Raw genomic sequence first — 23,259 nt, 5'->3', positions numbered from 1 at the left:
TTCTGTTCTCTAATTCATTTAGTTCAGCTCTAATTTTTACTCTTTGTTTTCTTCCGGTGCCTGATGGATTCTTTTGTTGCTCACTTTCTATTTGTTCAAGTTGTAGGGACAGTTCTCTGCTTTTGGCTCTTTCTTCTTTTTGTATGTGTGCATTTATCGATATAAATTGGCCTCTGAGCACTGCTTTTGCTGTGTCCCAGAGGTTTTGATAGGAAGTATTTTCATTCTCATTGCATTCTATGAATTTCCTTATTCCCTCCTTAATGTCTTCTATAACCCAGTCTTTTTTCAGGAGGGTATTGTTCAGTTTCCAAGTATTTGATTTCTTTTCCCTAATTTTTCTGTTATTGATTTCTACTTTTATTGCCTTGTGGTCTGAGAAGATGCTTTGTAATATTTCGATGTTTTGGATTCTGCAAAGGTTTGTTTTATGACCTAATATGTAGTCTATTCTGGAGAATGTTCCATGTGCGCTAGAAAAAAAAGTATACTTTGCAGCAGTTGGGTGGAGAGTTCTGTATAAGTCAATGAGGTCAAGTTGGTTGATTGTTGTAATTAGGTCTTCAGTGTCTCTATTGAGCTTCTTACTGGATGTCCTGTCCTTCTCCGAAAGTGGTGTGTTGAAGTCTCCTACTATAATTGTGGAGGTGTCTATCTCACTTTTAAGTTCTGTTAAAATTTGATTTATGTATCTTGCAGCCCTGTCATTGGGTGCATAAATATTTAATATGGTTATATCTTCCTGGTCAATTGTCCCTTTTATCATTATCTAGTGTCCTTCTTTATCCTTTTTGGTGGATTTAAGTTTAAAGTCTATTTTGTCAGAAATTAATATTGCTACTCCTCTTCTTTTTTGCTTATTGTTTGCTTGATATATTTTTTTCCATCCTTTGAGTTTTAGTTTGTTTGTGTCTCTAAGTCTAAGGTGTGTCTCTTGTAGGCAGCATATAGACGGATTGCCTTTCTTTATCCAGTCCGAGACTCTCTGTCTCATTATTGGTGCATTTAGTCCATTTACATTCAGCGTAATTATAGATAAGTAAGCGTTTAGTGTTGTCATTTTGATGCCTTTTTATGTGAGTTGTTGACAATTTCATTTTTCCACTTACTTTTTTGTGCTGAGACATTTTTCTTTGTAAATTGTGAGATCCTCATTTTCATAGGTTTTGACTTTAGGTTTGTTGAGTCGTTACTTTTTTCTTGGCTTTTATTTTGAGTTATGGAGCTGTTATACCTCTTTGTGGTCACCTTAATATTTACCCCTATTTTTCTAAGTAAAAACCTAACTTGTATTGTCCTATATCGCCTTGTATCCCTCTCCATATGGCAGTTCTATGCCACCTGTATTTAGTCCCTCTTTTTGATTATTGTGATCTTTTACATAATGACTTCAATGATTCCCTGTTTTGAGAGTTTTTTTCTTTTTAAAATTAATCTTATTTTGTTTTGTGATTTCCCTATTTGAGTTGATATCAGGATGTTCTGTTCTGTGACCTTGTGTTGTGCTGGTATCTGATGTTATTGGTTTTCTGACCAATTTCCTTTAGTATTTCTTGTAGCTTTGGTTTGGTTTTTGCAAATTCTCTAAGCTTGTGTTTATCTGTAAATATCTTAATTTCACCTTCATATTTCAGAGAGAGTTTTGCTGGATATATGATCCTTGGCTGGCAGTTTTTCTCCTTCAGTGCTCTGTATATGTCATCCCATTGCCTTCTTGCCTGCATGGTTTCTGCTGAGTAGTCTGAACTTAGTCTTATTGATTCTCCCTTGAAGGAGACCTTTCTTTTCTCCCTGGCTGCTTTTAAAATCTTCTCTTTATCTTTGGTTTTGGCCAGTTTGATGATAATATGTCTTGGTGTTTTTCTTTTTGGATCAGTCTTAAATGGGGTTCTATAAGCATCTTGGATAGATATCCTTTCGTCTTTCATGATGTCAGGGAAGTTTTTTGTCAGCAGATCTTCAACTATTTTCTCTGTGTTTTCTGTCCTCCCTCCCTGTTCTGGGACTCCAATCACACGCAAGTTATCCTTCTTGATAGAGTCCCACGTGATTCTTAGGGTTTCTTCATTTTTTTTAATTCTTTTATTTGATTTTTTTTTCAGCTATGTTGGTGTTAATTCCCTGGTCCTCCAGATTTCCCACTCTGCATTCTAATTGCTCGAGTCTCTTCCTCTGACTTCCTATTGCATTGTCTAATTATGTAATTTTATTGTTAATCTTTTGGATTTCTGCATGCTGTCTCTCTATGGATTCTTGCAACTTATTAATTTTTCCACTATGTTCTTGAATAATCTTTTTGAGTTCTTCAACTGTTTTATCAGTGTGTTCCTTGGCTTTTTCTGCAGTTTGCCTTATTTTGTTTGTGATGTCTTGAAGCATTCTGTAAATTAGTTTTTTATATTCTGTATCTGATAATTCCAGGATTGTATCTTCATTTGGGAAAGATTTTGATTCTTTTGTTTGGGGGGTTGGAGAAGCTGTCATGGTCTGCTTCTTTATGTGGTTTGATATCGACTGCTGTCTCCGAGCCATCACTAAGATATAAAAAGATATAGTAGTGATTTATTCTATATTTGCTCACTGAGTCTTATCTTGTTTTGTTTTCTTTCAATATACGTGGATTAGCTACTAGATTGTGCTGTCTTGTCTGTTGTAGCCCTTGACTTACTTATGACCTATTACCAGCTGGTTTGGGCTGTTGCCAGATATATATGCCTGAGTCTATTCACTATTCTTGAGTAGAATCTGATTTGGGTCATCAAGTGTGTGCCGCACCCTAACACCTATCCACCTCGAGAAGTAGTGGTGATAGTTGTGTGCACCAGATTCTATTAGCAGCTGGGGTTCACCCTCCAGGGGGGGAAGGATGCTGACAGGCTTCCCCCAAGTGTCAGTGAGGTAGGTGTGTCTCTATTCCTATAGCACCTTGGTGGGAGGGCTCTGCAGCTGTACCTTAGGCCCCCAATGCAAGTACCTCTACAGATTGGTAGATGTCACCCTCCTTAGACCCCTAAGGCAAGAGGCTAGGTGGTCTGGGGGGAGCTTCAGCCCTCAGTTCCCTGTTGTGGGTCAGTTAGGGCTCTGTTGAATAAGCAGAGATATCAGACCTGGGAAACTTGTTTTTCCAGTAAATCCGCTAAAAAAAATGCAGTCAGATCCCTATCAGAACTGCCTTTGCATTATAACAGCCACCTCGTTCCCTGTAAGGATGAAAGCCCGAGATTTGGATCATATATGCTTGGCTGGAGCTGGTTCTGTGTTTTTAGTCCAATTAGGGAAGGATTTCTGGTCCCTGGGCTTTTTGTGGTTGCTTCTCTCAGGCCGGAAGAATGGGTTAGGAAAAGATCAAAAAAAAAAAAAAAAAAGGGAAAAGCAAAGCCACGGAGCCGGAGCCGTTCTCCCTCTGGCTCAGGAAATTCCAATGTTAATGAAGCCGCCTGGGAAGGGGAGGGGAGGGTTCAGAAAAACAGGAGAGAGTAGCACCCCAGAATATAGCTAAAGTTGCTTATCTTGCTCGGAATGACTATTTTATCTGAGATTCCCGAGGGGTGTGTCACCTACGTGTGCTGGCTGTGTGGAGATTGTCCCCGAGGGTCTGGCCTGGTGAAGCCGTGGTCAGATCCTCTTCTGCCAGTCCAAAGCCCAGCATCAAGTTTCCCCTGCTGGGACACTGCACTCCCGGCTCCAAAATCAGTCGCTGCCTCCCGGGGACTTCTGGTCCCATGAGCCACGTTGCCACGCCACCCCTGCAGACCGGCTGGGCCCCCTCCCGGGGTTAGTTCAGGGGAGTAGGGCTGCACCCCCTGTCTGCGCCATGACCGGATGCCGTGTTCAGCCCCCCTGTGTCCAGTCCAAAGCCCGGTGCCAAAGTTCCCTGGCTGGGAAGCTGCACTCCCAGCTCCAAAACCAGTCACTGCCTCCCAGGGACTTCTCCTCCCACCAGCCACGTCGCCACGCCGCCCGCACAGACCAGCTGGGCCCCCTCCCGGGGTCAGTTCAGGGGGGTAGGGCTGCGCCCCATGTTTGTGCCATCACAAGATGTTGTGTTCAGCTCCCCTGGGCCCAGTCCTAAGCCCGGTGCCAAGATTACCTGACTGGGACGCTGGCTCCAGGCTCCGAAAACAGTCGCTGCTTCCCCGTAGTTGTTCGTTCTCCGTCTCTGTCACTCAGGTCAACTCTTTAAATCCGTGTTTGTTGTTCAGGGTTTGTAGATTGTCATGTATGTGATCGGTTCACTTGTTTTTCTGAGTCTTTGTTGCAAGAGGGATCCGAGGTAGCGTCTACCTAGTCAGCCATCTTGGCCCCCCCTCCTACTTTTAAAAAAAAAAAAAGCACAGTTAAATATTCTCTAAAAATGCCTCCATTTTATATTTCACATCCCTCAATGGGACTAATAGATGCTTTTATTTTCTAAAGAAGTTTTACCTATAATGCCCCCCAAATACATTTCCTTCTATTCCATTTCCCTTTATTTTTGACTTTTACTTTCTAATCTGCGTGTAATGGATTGAATTGTGTCCCCCCAAAATATGTGTCAACTTTGTTAGGCCACGTGTGTTTGGCCTCCATTTTGTGATTTTCCTCTGTATTATAAATCATAATCTCTGCTTGTGGTTAAAGACGATTAGGGTGGGATGATCCAATGTAAAGGGATTTTCCCTGGGGTGTGGTCTGCACCACTTTTTAACTATTAAGAGATAAAAGGAAAGGGAATTGAGCAGAGAGGTGAGGACCTTATACCACCAAGAAAGCAGCTCCAGGAGCAGAGCGTGTCCTTTGGACCTGGGGTCCCTGTGCCTTAGAAGCTCCTTGACTACGGGAAGATTAAGGACAAGGACCTTCCTCCAGAGCCAACACAGAGAGAAAGTCTTCCCCTGGAGCTGATGCTCTGAATTCAGACTTCTAGCCTACTGGACTGTGAGAAAATTAATTTCTCTTTGTTAAAGCCATCCACTTACGGTATTTCTGTTATAGCAGCACTAGATGACTAAGACACTGTGTCCTATTGCTTCTGGTGGAGATTTAGAACTCTGACTTCTTTGTAACTCTCTACTGAAGTACAAAGTTTGCTTTTTTTCTTTTAATTTTTTTAATTTAATTATTTTGCACACAGGGAAAGTTTTAGATTATTAATAGACTAGCTAAGTATCAATGTTCTTTGTAGAGTGGTTGATATTATATAATAAAGCATACATATCTTCATGCACATTAAAAATAAGCTTAATTAAAAAGAAAATGTTTCCAAAGCAACATATCCCCCCTACAAACACACACACACACACACACACACACACAGTAAGTAGCTCCTTTTGTTCAACAGCATCCTATGATCTTTTAAAAGAAAAAGATCAAGGCAAATCAGAAATAATTTTCAATTTGCACAAAATACCATTATTTTGATCTTAATCATTTTGAAGTCAGTTTCTTTACCTCTCACCTCTCAAAGTCATACAGAATAATAAATTCTAAAATCAAAAGAACTCGAACTTTGTACCAGAAATGACACTGTTCTAAACAGAGCCATCTTTCTTATGGAACAAGGATAAACTCCATGCCTGGATGGTTTATGTGTAGATATAAATAAATTAATCAGTATCAGGGAGCCAGGAAATCACCTCCATGGCTTGTTTTAATATATTTGGCGAATTTACATCCTATTTATCCTTGTGATTTACTACCATAAATGGGGCTAATCTGATCACAGACTACAGCATCATCCATATTGTAAATAAAAAACCAGCCCTAGATGGTTATTCACCCATTGAAACACAAGTGCAGGCCAAATGGTAGCATTTGTCTCTACTGCATATGTTTTAATATAATCATTGCCATTATTTCACAAGCTTCCTAATGATTTAGTAATAGCTTTAATGGCAATTTTATCGTTTGTATTTGGTTGAATTACTTTGCCAATGACCTTTTCCCACTTTTTACTTCTTAAATAATATTCTAATGAACTTTTTAAACGAACTTTAGTGCTTAGCATTGCAAAAAAAAAATTTTTTAAAGTGATATGTTGCTTCTCTCATCTCAACTATGTTCTCACCCTTATCTTTTTTAAAACGTGGAAGAGCTATTTATTGGCTGCAGTTTGCACAAACTTGCCATATCTGATGGTTGAAGTGTCATTTATTGTCTGACCTTGAACCAGTTTATTAGTGATGACTCCTGCCCTTGGTTTGCAGAATAAACTTTTAAAGGATGGTTCATTTATTCAGAAAAGTCTTAAGATGCAGTGGTTTACCAGATCATTTAAAATTTCCTCAAAGTTAAAAATTTGGTGTAAGTTTTAAGTGTAAAGTGTAAGTTTTAATATCTTACATGAGATTAGCACCTTAGAAATTTCTTTCTACTATTTGTCTAAGGAGCCTTGGTGGCACAGTGGTTAAGAGCTTGGCTGCTAACCAAAATGCCGGCAGTTTGAATTCACCAGCCACTCCTCGGAAACCCTACAGGGCAGTTCTACTCTGAGTATAGCATCACTGTGAGTCAGAATTGACTAGACAGCAATGGGTTTGGTTTGGTTTTTTGGTTATTTATCTAAAATAGATAACAATACCAAAATCTGCAACCACAGAAATCAGTATATAATAACAGAGATAAAATATATATTAAAAGTAACAAAAAATGCATATAGAAATAAAGTGTTCACAGATAGAATGCATAACCATGGGGTACTCAGAGCCACAAAAAGAAAACACAGTGGATGTAGGACTTCTTACACATCAGCTCTCAAAAGTAAGGGGACCGGTCAAACCTCTAATAGAGATCAAGGAGTAATGAAGTTGTTCTATAGAACAATTATTTTACTGCAATTCTAGAGAATATAATTAAACAAATATTCTAAAGGGACATGAAAATTTCTGGTGTGTGTGGGTGTGGGTGTGTGTAACATACATGTGTGCAAACTTGCAGTAGTCAAAGTTTGTCTCGCAGGCTCCTTATACCCTTTTACTTTCCCTCCCTCATCCCTTTTGGCAGTCTCACATCCACCATAGAACCCATTGCCGTTGAGTAGATCCTGACTCCAGTGACCCTATAGGACAGAGTAGAACTGCCCCATAGGGTTTCCAAAGAGGGTTGGTGGATTGGAACTGCCAGCCTTTTGGTTAGCAGCAGCAGCTCTTAACCACTGCACCACCAGGGCTCCTCCACCATAGAGTTATCCCAAATTCTTCTCTATGTGAAGGCTCTTTCTCAAATAGACTACAACTATCTCTCTCTCACTTGCCTCAAGTGTGTGCTCTAATGTCACCTCATCTGAGAGGCCTTTCCCAATCCACCTATCTGAAGCATCACCATCCATCACCTCTCTTCTTACCATTTATCTTCTGCTATCTATCTATTGGTTGATCTATAGATCAATCTATATCCATATCCTTATCCATATATGTATATGGATATATATATAATTATTTATTTTGTCTCCCCCGACTTGAATGTAAGTTACATGAGAGTATGAAAGCTGTTTTTTTTTTTTTTTTACTCACTGTGCTGTCTCCAGTGATTAAGACAAAATCTGACAAATAAACAGTGTCCCAAAATTGTTGATTTAATGAACAAGATATTGAGTGGAATTTTTTCAAGCGAATTAGTATAAAATTATTGACTATCGGGTTTTGGACCATGATTTAAACAACCCCAAACAACTAAACTTACTTTCTCATTGAGACTTTGAGGTCTTAACCTAGAAGTGTAACTCAAAATGGGAACTCTGATAGGCAGGGAGATAAAGGCTTATGGTTTTCGTTTGGAACAAAAAGCCAATTCAACAAGTAGATCTTTCTATTCTACTTGCTGAATGATGTCCTAGTACAGCACAAATCATTATAAGAAAAATTTCATAGAGTTTATGTGATGATTAAATCAGCCTCTGTGTTCAAGTCTTCTCAAACTGCTCTACCCATGTATGAATACCAATAGTAGAGAGTAAACACAAAAAAGAGACTTTTGCAAGCTGGGAACTTATCAGCCACACTAGGGAGTCAGTAGAATTCAATGCAATGTGGTGCTTAAGAGAGAAATTTGGAGTCAGGTTTCTTCTTTCAAATTTTAGGTCTGCCTTTTAGTAGCTACAGAATTTTAGGACCAACTTACTTAACATCTCTAGACCAGTTTCCTCATCTATAATAATGGTAAACCAAAACCAAACCCAGTGCCGTTGAGTCAATTTTGACTCATAGAGACCCTATAAGACAGAGTAGAACTGCCCCCATAGAGTTTCCAAGGAGCACTTGGTGGATTCGAACTGCTGACCTTTTGGTTAGCAGCCGTAGCACTTAACCACTACGTCACCAGGGTTTCCATAATAACGGTACCTTCCTCATAAAGCTGTGGCAAGGATTCAGTAAAAAATCAACCTAAAGAGCTAAGCAGTGCTTGGCACACCAAAAGGACACAAGAAATGTGAACTTCTATTAGATTTTTGTTTCTTTAGTGACTTTCAAATCTCATTCAAAATTGAATATTTCAGTGTCTCCCTATGATAGAACCTTTTGTAGACATTAAACACTTAGAGAAATCACAAAAGTACATTCTTTATTCTTAAATTATGAGCTGTCAAACATCAAAGAGGGTCTATCTTTTTATTGTTGAATTCTCAGTATCTGATACAATGTCTGGCACACAGTAAAAACTCAGTAGGTAATTGTTGGATCAATGAATTAATGAATGGGCTCTTATAATTAAGTACTAATAGTTTCACAGTCAAATATTGTATAATCTACTTTCTCTTTTATTAACTCCCTTTTTCTCTTTGATAAATTCCTATAGAGCTCTATTCTAGCCAAAAGAAAAAAAATATCTCCCTCAAGTAAACAGAAGTTTGGATCCTACCTTCCAGAAGCCACTGAATTTTTTCCCCGTGTACTCAGTTTAGAAAATTCTCACCTTCAAGGACACCTCTCTCAATTCCTAATTCCTCCCTGACAATCATGTCCCTTCCCAGCATCCAAACTCTCCTCAAAAAGACAACAAAATGAAGGTTTTTTTCCTTTAAGCCTGGGAGGAAGGCATTTTTTTCTTTTCTCTAATATTCTGTATTTTCCCTAAGAAGCCCTTATTACTACTAGGGTATGTCACAAGTCAATACCATTGTGTGTGTATCTTTGTGTGTCATATAGGAATTGTAACTTCTAATATGGTATCTAAGACAATGTACAGTTTACAATTACTTGTCGACTTTGTACCTTTGTTACCTGGCCCAGACCTTAACATATATCAGAAGTTCGGTAAGTGATTTTTGAATGTTGAATCACTGCTTTAAAATGTCTGAAAAACTTAAATAAGGGTAAAATCCTTTATAAATATAATAAATCTGTACAGAATACATTTTTGGATGACAATGTTAGAATGAAATGCACATAGGAAAAGTATCCTTAATTTCTAAATGAAGTAAAGGTTAAAATTCTTTTTAAAAAATTCTGTTAATTTACAGAAAATAGAATTTATTAACAGCTTTTGTTTCTAATCTAAATCACAAGGAAAATCCATTTTGAGATTCAAGCAAAGTTGGTAACTCAAGGCCAAACTTTGTTGCTTAGAATGCTCCTAAAAGATGTGTTTCATTCTCTTCAGACGAAAGTCGAGAAAAGATGTGTTGAAGTATTAGTGTTCTTGACATAACTCTCTTTGTTCTCCTCTCTATTCTCCCTTCTCCATCACCTGAGAAAGTTGTGCTTTTGCCAGTCCATTCTCTCAATTTTTATATAGGATTTCAGAGAACAAGTAAAAGAAAACAAGACTGAAGAGGCAGGAGGAAAATCAAGACACGAGAATTATTAAGAATTGAGACTCAGGCAGTTTTGTTGGCAAGAAAGAGTGAAAAGAAAATAAGAGGTTCTCAGAATCTGTAGACTGTGAGCAAATTAGAAGAAGATAAAAAAAAAAAAAAGAATTTTTTCACATAAAGAAACAGACCATGTTTGCTTGACAAACTCCCAAAACAAACAATCAAGGACTCTTTCAGGTGAAGATGTATTCCTGGAATTACCAGATGTAGAAAACAAAAGATAAACATACAGAACTCTACAAGACATCAGGAAGGAGATATGGCAAAATGTAGAACAAACCAAGGAGCACAAAGATAAAGCAGTCAAGCAAATTAAGAGGATTATTCAAAAACATAATGAAAAATTTAATGGGCTGCAAGAATCCATAGAGAGACAGCAATCAGAAATTTAGAAGATTTAACAATAAAATTTCAGAATAAGACAACTCAGTAGAAAGTCAGAGGAGCAGAACTGATGATCTGGAAGTTAGAATTAGCAAGATTGAAGAGAAAACACTTGGCAACAATATATTTGAAGAAAAATCAGATAAAACAATTTTTAAAAAACGAAGAAACCTAAGAATCATGTGGGACTCTATCAAGAGAAATAACCTATGAGTGATGGGAGTACCAGAACAGGGAGTGATAACAGAAAATACGGAGAGAATTGTTGAAGATTTGTTGGCAGAAAACTTCTCTGACATTTTGAAAGATGAAAGGATATCTATCCAAGATGCTCATCGAACCCCATACAAGGTAGATCCCAAAAGAAAGTCACCAAGACACATTATCATCAAACTTGCCAAAACCTAAGACAAAGAAAAAATTTTAAGAGTGGCCAGGGATAAGCAGAAAGTTACCTACAAAGGAGAATCAATAAGAATAAGCTCAGACTACTGAGCGAAACCATGCAGGTAAGAAGGCAATGGGATGACATACATAAAGTATAGAAGGAGAAAAATTGCCAGCCAAGAATCATACATCCAGCAAAACTGTCTCTCAAATATGAAGGCTAAATTAGGACATTTCCAGATAAACAGAAGCTTAGGGAACTTGCAAAAACCAAACCAAAACTACAAGAAACACTAAAGGAAATTCTCTGGTTAGAAATCAGTAATATCAGAAAACAACACAACACTAGGACTCAGGACAGAGCAACCAGGTATCAACCCAGATACAGAAATCACAAAAATAAATTAAGATAGGAAAATGTTCAAAACAGGGAATCAGTGATGTCATTATGTAAAAGATGACAACATTAAATCAATGAAGAGAGACTTAAAAAAGTAGTCATAGATCTTCCTTATAGAGAAAAAATCAAGGTGATATAGGGAGATACAAATTAGGTTTAAACTTAGAAATATAGGGGTAAATATTCAGGTAACCACAATGGAGACTAACAATCCTACACATCAAAATAATACACAAGAAAAACATAAAGACTCAGCAAAAACAAAACCAATAAAAATGAAAAAGAGGAACACACAATTTACAAAGAAAAACTACTCAGCCCCCCCAAAAATTGGAAAAATGAAACTGTCAACAACACAAAAAAAGACATCAAAATGACAGCACTAAACTCATGCCTGTGTATAATCATGCTGAATGTCACTGGACTAAATGCACCAATAAAGAGACAGAGAGTGCAGAATGGATTAAAAACACAATCCCTCTATATGCTACCTACAAGAGACACACCTAAAATTTAAAGACACAAACAAACTAAAACTCAAAGGGTGGAAAAAATATATCAAGCAAACAGCAATCAAACAAAGAGCAGGAGTGCCTATGCTGATTTCTGATGAAACAGACTTCAAACTTAAACCTACCACAAAGGATAAGGACACTATATAATGATTAAAAGGAAAATATACCAGGAGGATATTACCATATTAAATATTTATGCACCCAATGACTGGGCTTCAAGATACAAACTCCCAAGATACATAAACTCTAACAGCATTGAAAAGCGAGATAGACAGCTCTACAATAAAAGTAGGAAACTTCAACACGCCACTTTCAGTGAAGGACAGAACATCCAGAAAGAATCTCAATAAAGACACAGAAGAGCTAAAATGCCACAATCAACCAACTTGACCTCATAGACATATACAGAACACTCCACCCAACAGCATCCAAGTATACTTTCTTTTCTAGTGCACATGGAGCATTCTCTAGAACAGACCACATATTAGGTCATAAAGCAAGCCTTAACAGAATCCAAAACATCAAAATATTACAAAGCATCTTCTCTGATCATAAAGCCATAAAACTAGAAGTCAATAACAGAAAAATCAGAGAAAAGAAATCAAACACATGGAAACTGAACAACACTTTGCTCAAGAATGATTGGATTATAGAACAAATTAAGGATGGACTAAAGAAATTCATTGAATCCAATAAGAATGAAAATACTTCCTATCATAATTTCTGGGACACAGCGAAAGCAGGGCTCAGAGGCCAATTTATATCAATAAATGCACACATACAAAAAGAAGAACAAATAGAACAACTTGAACAAATAGAAAGACAGCAACAAAAGAAACCCTCAGGCACCAGAAGAAAGCATATAATAAAAACTGGTGCAGAATTAAATGCAATGGAGAACAGAAAAAAAAATTGAAAGAGTTAACAAGACCAAAAGCTGGTTCTTTGAAAAGATCAACAAAATTGATTAAGCTTTTGCCGGACTGACAAAAGAAAACCAGGAGACAAAGCAAATAACCTGAATAAGACATGAGATGGGTGATATCACAGCAGACCCAACTAAAATTAAAAGAATCCTAATAGAATACTTGAAAAATTGCACTCTAACAAATTTGAAAACCTAAAGGACATGGACAAGTTTCTGGAAACACATTACCTACCTAAACTAACACAAACAGAGACAGAAGAGCTAAATAAACCCATAACAAAGGAAGAGATTGAAAAAGTAATTAAAAAATTCCCAGCAAAAAAAAAAAAAAAGCCCTGGCCCTGACGGCTTCACTGGAGAATTCTACCAGATGTTCAGGGAAGAGTTAACACCACTACTACTGAAGGTATTTCAGAACATAGAAAAGGATGGAATACTCCCAAACTCATTCTATGAATTCAGCATATCCCAGATTCCGAAACCAGGTAAAGACACCACAAAAAAAGAAAATTACAGACCAATACCCCTCATGAACTTAGACGCAAAAATCCTCAACAAAATTCTAGCCAATAGAATTCAACAAGATATCAAAAAAAGAATTCACCACGATCAAGTGGGATTCATATCAGTTATGCAGGGATGGTTAAGGTTAGAAAAACAATTAATGTAATCCATCACATAAATAAAACAAAAGACAAGAACCACATGATCTTATCAATTGATGCAGAAAAGGTATTTGACAAAGTCCAACACCCATTCATGATAAAAACTCTCAGCAAAATAGAGATGGATGGAAAATTCCTAAACATTATAAAGGTCATCTGTACAAAGCCAACAGCCGACATCATCCTAAACAGAGAAATACTCAAAGCATTCCCTTTAAGAACTGGAACCAGACAAGGATGCCCTTTATCACCACTCTTACTCAATGTTGTGCTGGAGGTCCTAGCCAGAGCCGTTAGGCTAGGTAATGAAATAAAGGGCATCCAAATTGGCAAAGAGAAGTAAAGGTATCTCCCTTTGCAGATGACATGATCTTATACACAGAGACCTCAAGAATCCTCAATAAAACTAATACAAGCGTATAGCAGAGTATCAGGATACAAGATAAACATACATAAATCAGTTGGATTCCTCTACATCAACAAAAAGAAAGTCGAAGAGGAAATCACCAATCAATACCATTTACAATAGCCCCTAAGAAGATAAAATACTTAGGAATAAATCTAATCAGAGACGTAAAAGACCTATACGAAGAAAGCTGTAAGACGGTACTGCAATAAATCAAAAGAGACCTACATAAGTGGAAAAACATACCTTGCTCATGGATAGGAAGACTCAACATTGTAACAATGTCTATTCTACCCAATGCAATCTGATCCAAATACCAGTGACAGTTTTTAATGAAATGGAGAAACAAATCACCAACTTCATATGGAAGGGAAAGAGGCCCCAGAAAAGTAAAGTATTATTGAAAAAGAAGAACAAAGTGGGAGGCCTCGCACTACCTGATTTTAGAACATATTATACCACCACAGTAGTCAAAACAGCCTGGTACTGGTACAACAACAGATACTTAAACCAATGGAACAGAACTGAGAATCTGGGCATAAATTCATCCACATATGAGCAGTTGATATGTGACAAAGGCCCAAAATCTATTAAACAGGGAAACAGACAGTCTCTTCAATAAATGGTGCTGGCATAACTGGATATCCATCTGAAAAAAAAAGAAACAAGACCCATAGCTCACACCATACAGAAAAACTGACTCGAAATGGATCAAAGGCCTAAATATAAAATCTAAAACAATAAAGATCATGGAAGAAAAAATAGGGACAACACTAGGAGCGTTAATATATGGCATAAACAGTATACAGAACATTATTAACATTGTACGAAAACCAGAAGAGAAATTAGATAACTGGGGGCTCATAAAAGTCAAACACCTATGCTCATCCAGAGACTTCAGCAAAAGAGTAAAAAGGCTACCTACACCTTGGGAAACAGTTTTTAGCTATGACATTTCGGATCAGCGTCTGATCTCTAAAATCTACATGCTACTGCAAAAACTCAACAACAAAAAGAAAACCCAATTTAAAAATGGGCAAAGGATATGAACATACACTTCACCAAAGAAGACACTCAGGCTGCTAACAGATACATGAGGAAATGCTCATGATCATTACTATTAGAGAAATGCAAATCAAAACTACAACGATATTCCATCTCACCCCAACAAAGCTGGCATTAATACAAAATAATAAGTGTTGGGAAGGTTGTAGAGAGACTGGAACACTTATACACTGCTGGTGGGAATGTAAAATGGTACAGCCACTTTGGAAATCAATTTGGCACTTCCTTAAAAAGCTAGAAATAGAACTACCATACGACCCAGCAATTCCACTCCTTGGAATATACCTAAAGAAATAAGAGCCTTCACACAAACAAATATATGCACACCCATGTTCATTGCAGCACTGTTTACAATAGCAAAAAGTTGGAAGCAACCAAGGTGCCCATCAACGGATGAATGGATAAATAAATTATGGTTTATTCATACAATGGAATACTACTCAACGATTAAGAACAACAATAAATCTGTGAAACATTTCATAATGGAGGAATCTGGAAGGCATTATGCTGAGTGAAATCAGTCAATTGCAAAAAGACAAATATTGTATGAGACCACTATTATAAGAACTCCAAACAAAATTTAAGCACAAGAAAATATTCTTTGATGGTTATGAGGGTGGGGAGGGAGGGAGAGGGATATTTACTAACTAGATAGTAGACAAAAATTTTTTTTAGGTGAAGGGAAGGCCAACACATAACACAGGGAGAGTCAGTACAACTGGACTAAAACAAAAGCAAAGAAAATTCCTCAGTATAACCAAAGCTTCGAAGGCCAGAGTAGCAGGGACAGGTGTCTGGGGACCATGGTTTCAGGAGACATCTAGGTCAATTGGCATAATTAAGAAAACGGTCTGCACTCCACATTGATGAGAGGCGTCTGGGGTCTTAAACGCTAGCAAGCACCCATCCAAGATGCTTAAATTGGTCTCAACTCACCTGGAGTAAAGGAGAATGAGGAACACCAAAGACACAAGGTAAATATGAGCCCAAGAGACAGAAAGGACCACATAAAACAGGTTCCATCAACCTGAGACCAGAAGAACTAGATGGTGCCTGGCTACCACCAATCACTGCCCTGACAGGGAACACAACAGTGAATCCCTGATGGAGCAGGAGAACAGTGGGAGGCAGATCTTAAATTCTCATAAAAAGACCAGGCTTAATGGTCTGACTGGGACCAGAGGGGCTCTGATGGTCATGGTCCCTCGACCCTTTGACAGCCCAAGATTGGAACCATTCTAGAAACCAACTCTACAGACCGGGATTCGCCTGGACTATAACATAGAAAATGATGCTGATGAGGAGTGAATTTCCAGGCTCAAGTAGATACATGAGACTATGGAGGTGACTCCTGTCTGATGGTGAGATGAGAAAGAAGAGGGGTACAGGAGCTGTTTGACTGGACAAGGCAATTACAGGGTGGAGAGGAGGAATGTGCTGTCTGGTTAAGAGGAGAACAGCTGGGAGTGCACTGTGGGGTGTGTATGGCTTTTTGTATGAGAGACTGACTTGATTTGTAAACTTTCCCTTAAAGCACAATAAAAAAATTTAAAAAAAAGAGAATTTTGTGGAGTATTTTGTGAGTCATGAATTCAATTACAATTTAAAGTATACTGAAATGACCTTTTTGTGTTCCGTGTTTTGAGTTTTTTGGGTTTTTTTTTTTGTTTTTATTGTGCTTTAAGTGGAACTTTACTTCACTCTCATACCAAAAAAAAAAAAAAAATTTTTTTTTTTTTTACTCATACAAAAGCTTATACACCTTGTTATGTTCTCCTAGCTGCTCTCCCCCTAATAAGACAGCACACTCCTCCTCTCCATCCTGTATTCCCTGTGTCCATTCAACCAGCTCCTGTCCCCCCCTGGCTTCTCATCTTGCCTCCAGACAGGAGTAGCCCACATAGTCTCATGTGTCCACTTGAGCCAAGAAGCTCATTCCTCAATATAATTTTCTTTCTTATATAGTCTGTCCAATCCCTAATGAATAGTTGGCCTCGGGAACGGTTCCAGTCTTTGGCTAACAAAAGGTCTGGTGACCATGACCGCCGGGGTCCCTCCATTCTCATTCGGTCAATTAAGTCTGATCTTTTTATGAGAATTTGAGGTCCACATCCCAATGTTTTCCTGCTCCAACAGGTATTCACTGTTGAGTTCCCTTTCAGGGTCATCATCAGTGTAGCTTGGCACCATCTAGTTCTTCTGGTCTCAGTCTGATGTAGTATCTGGTTTACGTGGCTCTGTCTCTTGAGGTCACCTTTACCTTTTGTCTTTGGTGTTCTTCATTTTCCTTTGACCCAGGTGAGTTGAGACCAATTGATGCATCTTAGAAGGCAGCTTGCTAATGTTTAAGACCCCAGACACCACTCACCAAAGTATTTTCCTAACACATTTTGCTATGCCAGTTGACCTAGATGTCCCCTGAAACTGTGGTCCCCAGACTCCCATCCCTGATACTCTGGCCTTCGAAGCATTCGGTTGTATTCAGGAAACTTCTTTGCTTTTGGTTTAGTCCACATCTGCTGACTTCTCCTGTATCATGTGTTGTCTTTGCCTTCACCTAAAATAGTTCTTGTCTATTATCTAATTAGTGAATATCCCTCTTCCTCCCATGCCACCCTTGTAACTATCAAAGAATATTTTCTTGTGATTAAACTTCGTTTGGAGTTCTTATAATAGTGGTCTCATACAATATTTGTCCTTTTGCAACTGACTAACTTCACTCGGCATACTACCTTCCAGATTCCTCCATGTTATGAGATGTTTCATGGATTCATCATTGTTCTTCATCAATGCATAGTAAATCCATTATGTCAATATACCATAATTTATTTATCCATTCATCCGTTGATGGGTACCTTGGTTGCTTCCAACTTTTTGCTATTGTAAACAGTGCTGCAATGAACATGGGTGTGCATATATCTGTTTGTGTAAAGGCTCTTATTTCTCTAGGATATATTCCAAGGAGTGGGATTGCTAGGTTGTTGTTGTTGTTAGGTGCCATCGATTCGGTTCCGACTCATAGCGACCCTATGCACAACAGAACGAAACACTGCCTGGTCCTGCGCCATCCTTACAATTGTTGTTTTGCTTGAGCTCATTGCTGCAGCCACTGTGTTAGTCCACCTCATTGAGGCTCTTCCTCTTTTCCGCTGACCCTGTATTCCGCCAAGCATGATGTCCTTCTCCAGGGACTAATCCTTCCTGACAACATGTCCAAAGTATGTAAGATGCAGTTTCGCCATCCTTGCCTCTAAGGAGCGTTCTGGCCGTACTTCTTCCAAGACAGATTTGTTGGTTCTTTTGGCAGTCCATGGTATATTCAATATTCTTCGCCAACACCACAATTCAAAGGCGTCAACTCTTCTTCAGTCTTCCTTATTCATTGTCCAGCTTTCACATGCATATGATGTGATTGAAAATACCATGGCTTGGGTCAGGTGCACCTTAGTCTTCAGGGTGACAGCTTTGCTCTTCAACACTTTGAAGAGGTCCTTTGCAACAGATTTGCCCAATACAATGCATCTTTTGATTTCTTGACTGCTGCTTCCACAGCTGTTGATTGTGGATCCAAGTAAAATGAAATCCTGGACAACTTCACTCTTTTCTCCATTTACCATGATGTTGCTCATTGGTCCAGTTGTGAGGATTTTTGTTTGCTTTATGTTGAGGTGTAATCCACACTGAAGGCTGTGGTCTTTGATCTTGATCAGTAAGTGCTTCAAGTCCTCTTCACTTTCAGCAAGCAAGGTTGTGTCATCTGCATAAGGCAGGTTGTTAATGAGTCTTCCTCCAATCCTAATGCCCTGTTCTTCTTCATATACTCTAGCTTCTCGGATTATTTGTTCAGCATACAGATTAAATAGGTATGGTGAAAGAATACAACCCTGACACACACCTTTCCTGACTTTAAACCAATCAGTATCCCCTTGTTCTGTCTGAACAACTGCCTCTTGATCTATGTAAAGGTTCCTCACGAGCACAATTAAGTGTTCTGGAATTCCCATTCTTCGCAGTGTTATCCATAGTTTGTTATGATCCACACAGTCAAATGCCTTTGCATAATCAATAAAACACAGGTAAACATTCTTCTGGTATTCTCTGCTTTCAGCCAGGATCTGTCTGACATCAGCAATGATATCCCTGGTTCCACATCCTCTTCTGAAACCGGCCTACATTTCTGGCAGTTTTCTGTCAATATACTGCTGCAGCCATTTTTGAATGATCTTCAGCAAAATTTTGCTTGCGTGTGATATTAATGAAATTGTTCTATAATTTCCACATTCAGTTGGATTACCTTTCTTGGGAATAGGCATAAATATGGATGTCTTCCAGTCAGTTGGCCAGGAAGTTGTTTTCCATATTTCTTGGCATAGACAAGTGAACACCTCCAGCGCTGTATCTGTTTGTTGAAACATCTCAGTTGATATTCCATCAATTCCTGGAGCTTGTTTTTGCCAATGCCTTCAGATCAGCTTGGACTTTTTCCTTCAGTACCATCGGTTCCTGATCATATGCCACCTCTTGAAATGGTTGAACATTGACTAATTCTTTTTGGTATAATGACTCTGTGTATTCCTTCCATAGGCATATAAAATTAACAAAACCACATACTTCTTTCTTGTTATATGATTTAAAAAATTAACTCCCATTTGGTTAAAACACTCTAAAGTTGCAACCAAGCATTCTGACACAGAAGTTATTAGTAAAAAATCTACATGGGACATGAAGAGCACCCAAAACTCACATAAGAGGATATGAAAATATAAGCAGTTTTTCCTATTGTCGTGAAATAAAGAATTAGCATTACACTATGGATGATTAGGTTGGGCAAGAGCAAATGAGAGGGAGTAGTCCAAAATGAATCAAAAATACCTTAACTAGAGGACCAGAAGAAAATAAATATCATTAATAGAAACTACATTTTCCTATCCTAAGGAAAGGTAATGAAGTCAAACAACTCTTCAGGGTCTTGACGAGTCTATGATTTTATGATTAAACTGAGACTGCTATTAAATTCCTAAGTGGAATTATACATAATATTATTTAAAAATTTTAAGTCATATTTTCTGCCCCTGAAAGACCGTAAAATGGACAATATGAACACTAACACATTCACTGGACATATCATTACTTCCTAGATAGGTTTTGAATCTTTCTACTTCTTTCCATTTCCTCTTACATCTACCTGAATCCAAACCACCATTACTCTCGCCTGATCAAAAGCCTGCTAACTGGTCTTCCCACACCCACTTCTACTGCCTTCCAGGCAATGTGTTGTACACATGCAACCAAAGTCATTTTTACAGAATGAAAACCTTATTCTACCACTTGGTTGGGTTGCTGAAAACATTTAAATGCCTTCCTTTTGAGCTTAAAGGACTAGCTCTTTAACATGGTTCTTAAGAGAACTTGTGGTCTGCCCCCCGCCCCTCCAAATAATCACATCACAGTATGTTCTCTCTCTCTCTCTGAGTTCTAGCCATAATGACTTTTTCTCAGATTCTTAGACTGTTCTGCCTTCTTTCCTTTGTACACGCAGCTCCTTTCTCTGAAAAGTTCTCCCTACCACATCTTCCTGCCTCTTATGCTTTTCCTTCAGTTCTCAGCTCAACAATTATTTCAACAAAGAAGCCTCACCTCCGTGTTAAGTAAAATCCCTTTATTTGTAGTTAAAAGCCCCCAGTAAACCTCTTATTTCTTCATAGCACTTATTCTAGCAAAAAATACGTAAGGATTTATTTAATGTCTGCAATTATTGTTTTTCTTCTACACTGGAACGTCTAGGGTTCCTAAATTGCCTTCCAAAAAAAGAGCAATAGTTGTATAAAATATGATTACTCTATATCAATGTCAGGCAAATGGAGCTCTGTAAGCCCAAGGACCATGTCCATTTTGGCTCAACATTGTAGCTTTAAAAAATGAATGAATGAGCAAGATAAAAAAATAAGGTATTTTCTTTAATGCACAAATACTCCAATATCATTCATTAACTTACGGATTAATACAACATGCCACTGTGAAACATCTATTAGATTCCAGGCGCTAGGTTAAGCACTGGTAATTCACTGGTGGACAAAACATAAATAACCTCTACTCTGTACACATTACAATCCAATGGATTTGTATTTAGCTTAACAATCAAACAAATATTTATTCATCATCAGGAATTGTGTAAACGTGGGAGATAGAAGATTAATCAAACAAGGTCCATGTCATGTAGCTAACAGGCTGATGTAAGATAAAGACAAGAGAACAGATCATTATAAAACTATGCAGCATGGTGGTGAGAGAATTGGGAAAAGGGACACGATGCAAAAATAAAAGTGTAGTACATAGCCCAGTCTGAGAGGCTCACTTTGGAAAGAGGATAAGACAATTTTTCCTAGATGAGGTGCCACCTGAACTTGGCTGGAAAGAATGCATGGGATTTATCTAGGTAAAAAGGGAGAATGGTATTCTTCATAGAGAGAATATTGTAAGCAAAGGTATAAGGCAGCATGATATGTGGAGGAAACTCTAAGGAGTTTGATGAGGTCTGAAATACGAGCCAAGGACCAGCAGATGAGTCTAGCAAGTCAGCATGGAGCAGAGTATGATGAGTCTCAGATGCCATATGAAGATTCTTAGGCTTGATCCTACAGCTCCAGAGAGGCATGAGAGTGAGGGATGTAGCCAAGGCAAAAATCCATATAATCGCTTCAGTTGCAGAGTAGATAAAGAATTGAAGACTGGAAAACAAGTTGAAAAAGAATTAGTTAAGGGATGATTGCAAAAATCCAAACCAGGATAAAAAGAGAAAAACTGAAGAAATACTTAGGTGGCACATAGGCAAAACTTGATAATCAAAGTGGAAGAAGTAGAATAGGAAATCTCAAAGGTTTATCTAATGTATTTGACTTGTAGGTGGCATCTGAAATAGAGAGAGTGGAGCAGGTTTGCAAAGAATCTGATGACATTGATTTTAAAGACGTTGACTTTGAAATGCTTCTGAGAACTTCCAGTGAAGGCCTACCAAAACCTGTTGGATATATAAGTTTTAAAGGAAAACAACCTGGGCTGGAGATACAATGAATAAAGTAGTTGTAACCACAAACTTTATTTTTTCTCCCAACTGCCTTTTAAAATTTCTCCATGGGCTAGTATTATCTCTAATCCCGAATGGAAGCAAAGAAAAGCACTCTTTGGTCACTCTCTGATAATGAAACACTTTCAGTCACTTTTTTCTGGATGAGTCATTTCATTATAGTACCTTACTATATCCAAGTTGGTGTAATAACAAAAATAAAAACTTCATTTAAAGTTAGACTTCTTTCTCACAGCTTGGGTCAGCTTTAGGTCTACAGCCTTCAGTGATGACAGGAGGCCAGCTTCTTTCCTCTGATATTGTCAGCTTCCTCTTCCCCACACAGGGTCTAGCTGTGATTTCTGAGACCTCCAGGATTAGAGTAAATGTGGTGAAGAGAAAGTAGTGGTGAAAAGCAGGAGAGTTCTCACTTGACTAATTTGATGTGTGCCCTCTGGAGTTTGAAAGAGCAAAAGGACTGTTGTTCAAACCTTATCCAAAAAGACAAATGGTAAATGTAGAGCTGGAATTCCAAATCTAGCAGCAGAGTGAAGAGAGCCACATTGGGAGCCAGCTAAGCACCTTCTGAGGTCAGCGTCAAGGTAAGGGAGTCCAGTGGACTACATGCAGGTCACCCAACGGGGAGCCTGGTAGGGATTGTAGTCATTTCTAAAGAATTTTCTTTGTAAAGGCTTCCTTTCAGCAGATGCTATCAAGAGATCAGCTAGAACAGAGCAGTGTTATTATGATGGAAGATGCAATTGGGTGCTCCCAGTGTAAAAATACCTAAGCATTCTAACACACTCTAGGAGAGAAATACTCAGTATTGAACACTTAAACCAAGCCTGGAGACCACCATGCTGTCCAGAATACTTACTATTATAGGTCTGATATCAACCTCTTTTGAGTCATTCTCTCACAGACTTTTTATCTAAACTAAGAGAGCATTCTCTACCCTATGTGGGGTATGGAGAAAGGAAAATTCTTCAAGACCAACTCTAAGAAATACTCCCCCTTGGCCTCAGTGTGGATGTTGGGCTAAGCATCACGAAATGAACCTTGAAGCTCACCTCTGCAAGTCCCACAAATGTGGTCTAGTGTCTCACTTTTTAATCTGAGAACTGTATATATGTCTTTAGGTTTCAACAAACACAGAAAAAAATCCATTTTAAAATCCTATTCCTTACATATGAAAGTAATCAAACTATTTAAGATAATGTATGTAGATTAAATATACTAACATACATGGGGTGAGAAGAGTGGGGGCTCAAGGACAAAATCGTCACCGAAGGGACAAACAGAAGAAGAGAAATCTATGATCGGGATTAAGAACGAATGGTCAGATATGTCAGTGAGAACTTTGAAAATGTGTTTCCATGGAAGGCAAGCAAGTGAAGAGTTGTGGGGAGTCAGGGACTCAGCTTAGAAGACAGAAGTAGAAGCTAACTAGAAGCATAAATAACTCATGAAGAATATCATTAGAATTTTGTCTTACAATTTTCAAGGGCATAATTTAAATTAATCAAGGCCCTGTAAAGATTATCCAAGGGTGTTTGAGGTGATACATTCTTTTCCTGGGCATGTACTTCCTATAGCAAGTAAAGGCATTCAGCACCCCTGAGTTAGCTCTAAGTACTGTAATGGGTGCTAAGCACA

Source organism: Elephas maximus, chromosome 2 (assembly GCF_024166365.1).
Source record: "Elephas maximus indicus isolate mEleMax1 chromosome 2, mEleMax1 primary haplotype, whole genome shotgun sequence".
Taxonomy (NCBI): Eukaryota; Metazoa; Chordata; class Mammalia; order Proboscidea; family Elephantidae; genus Elephas; species Elephas maximus.
Note: the sequence above shows the minus strand (reverse complement) of the source record.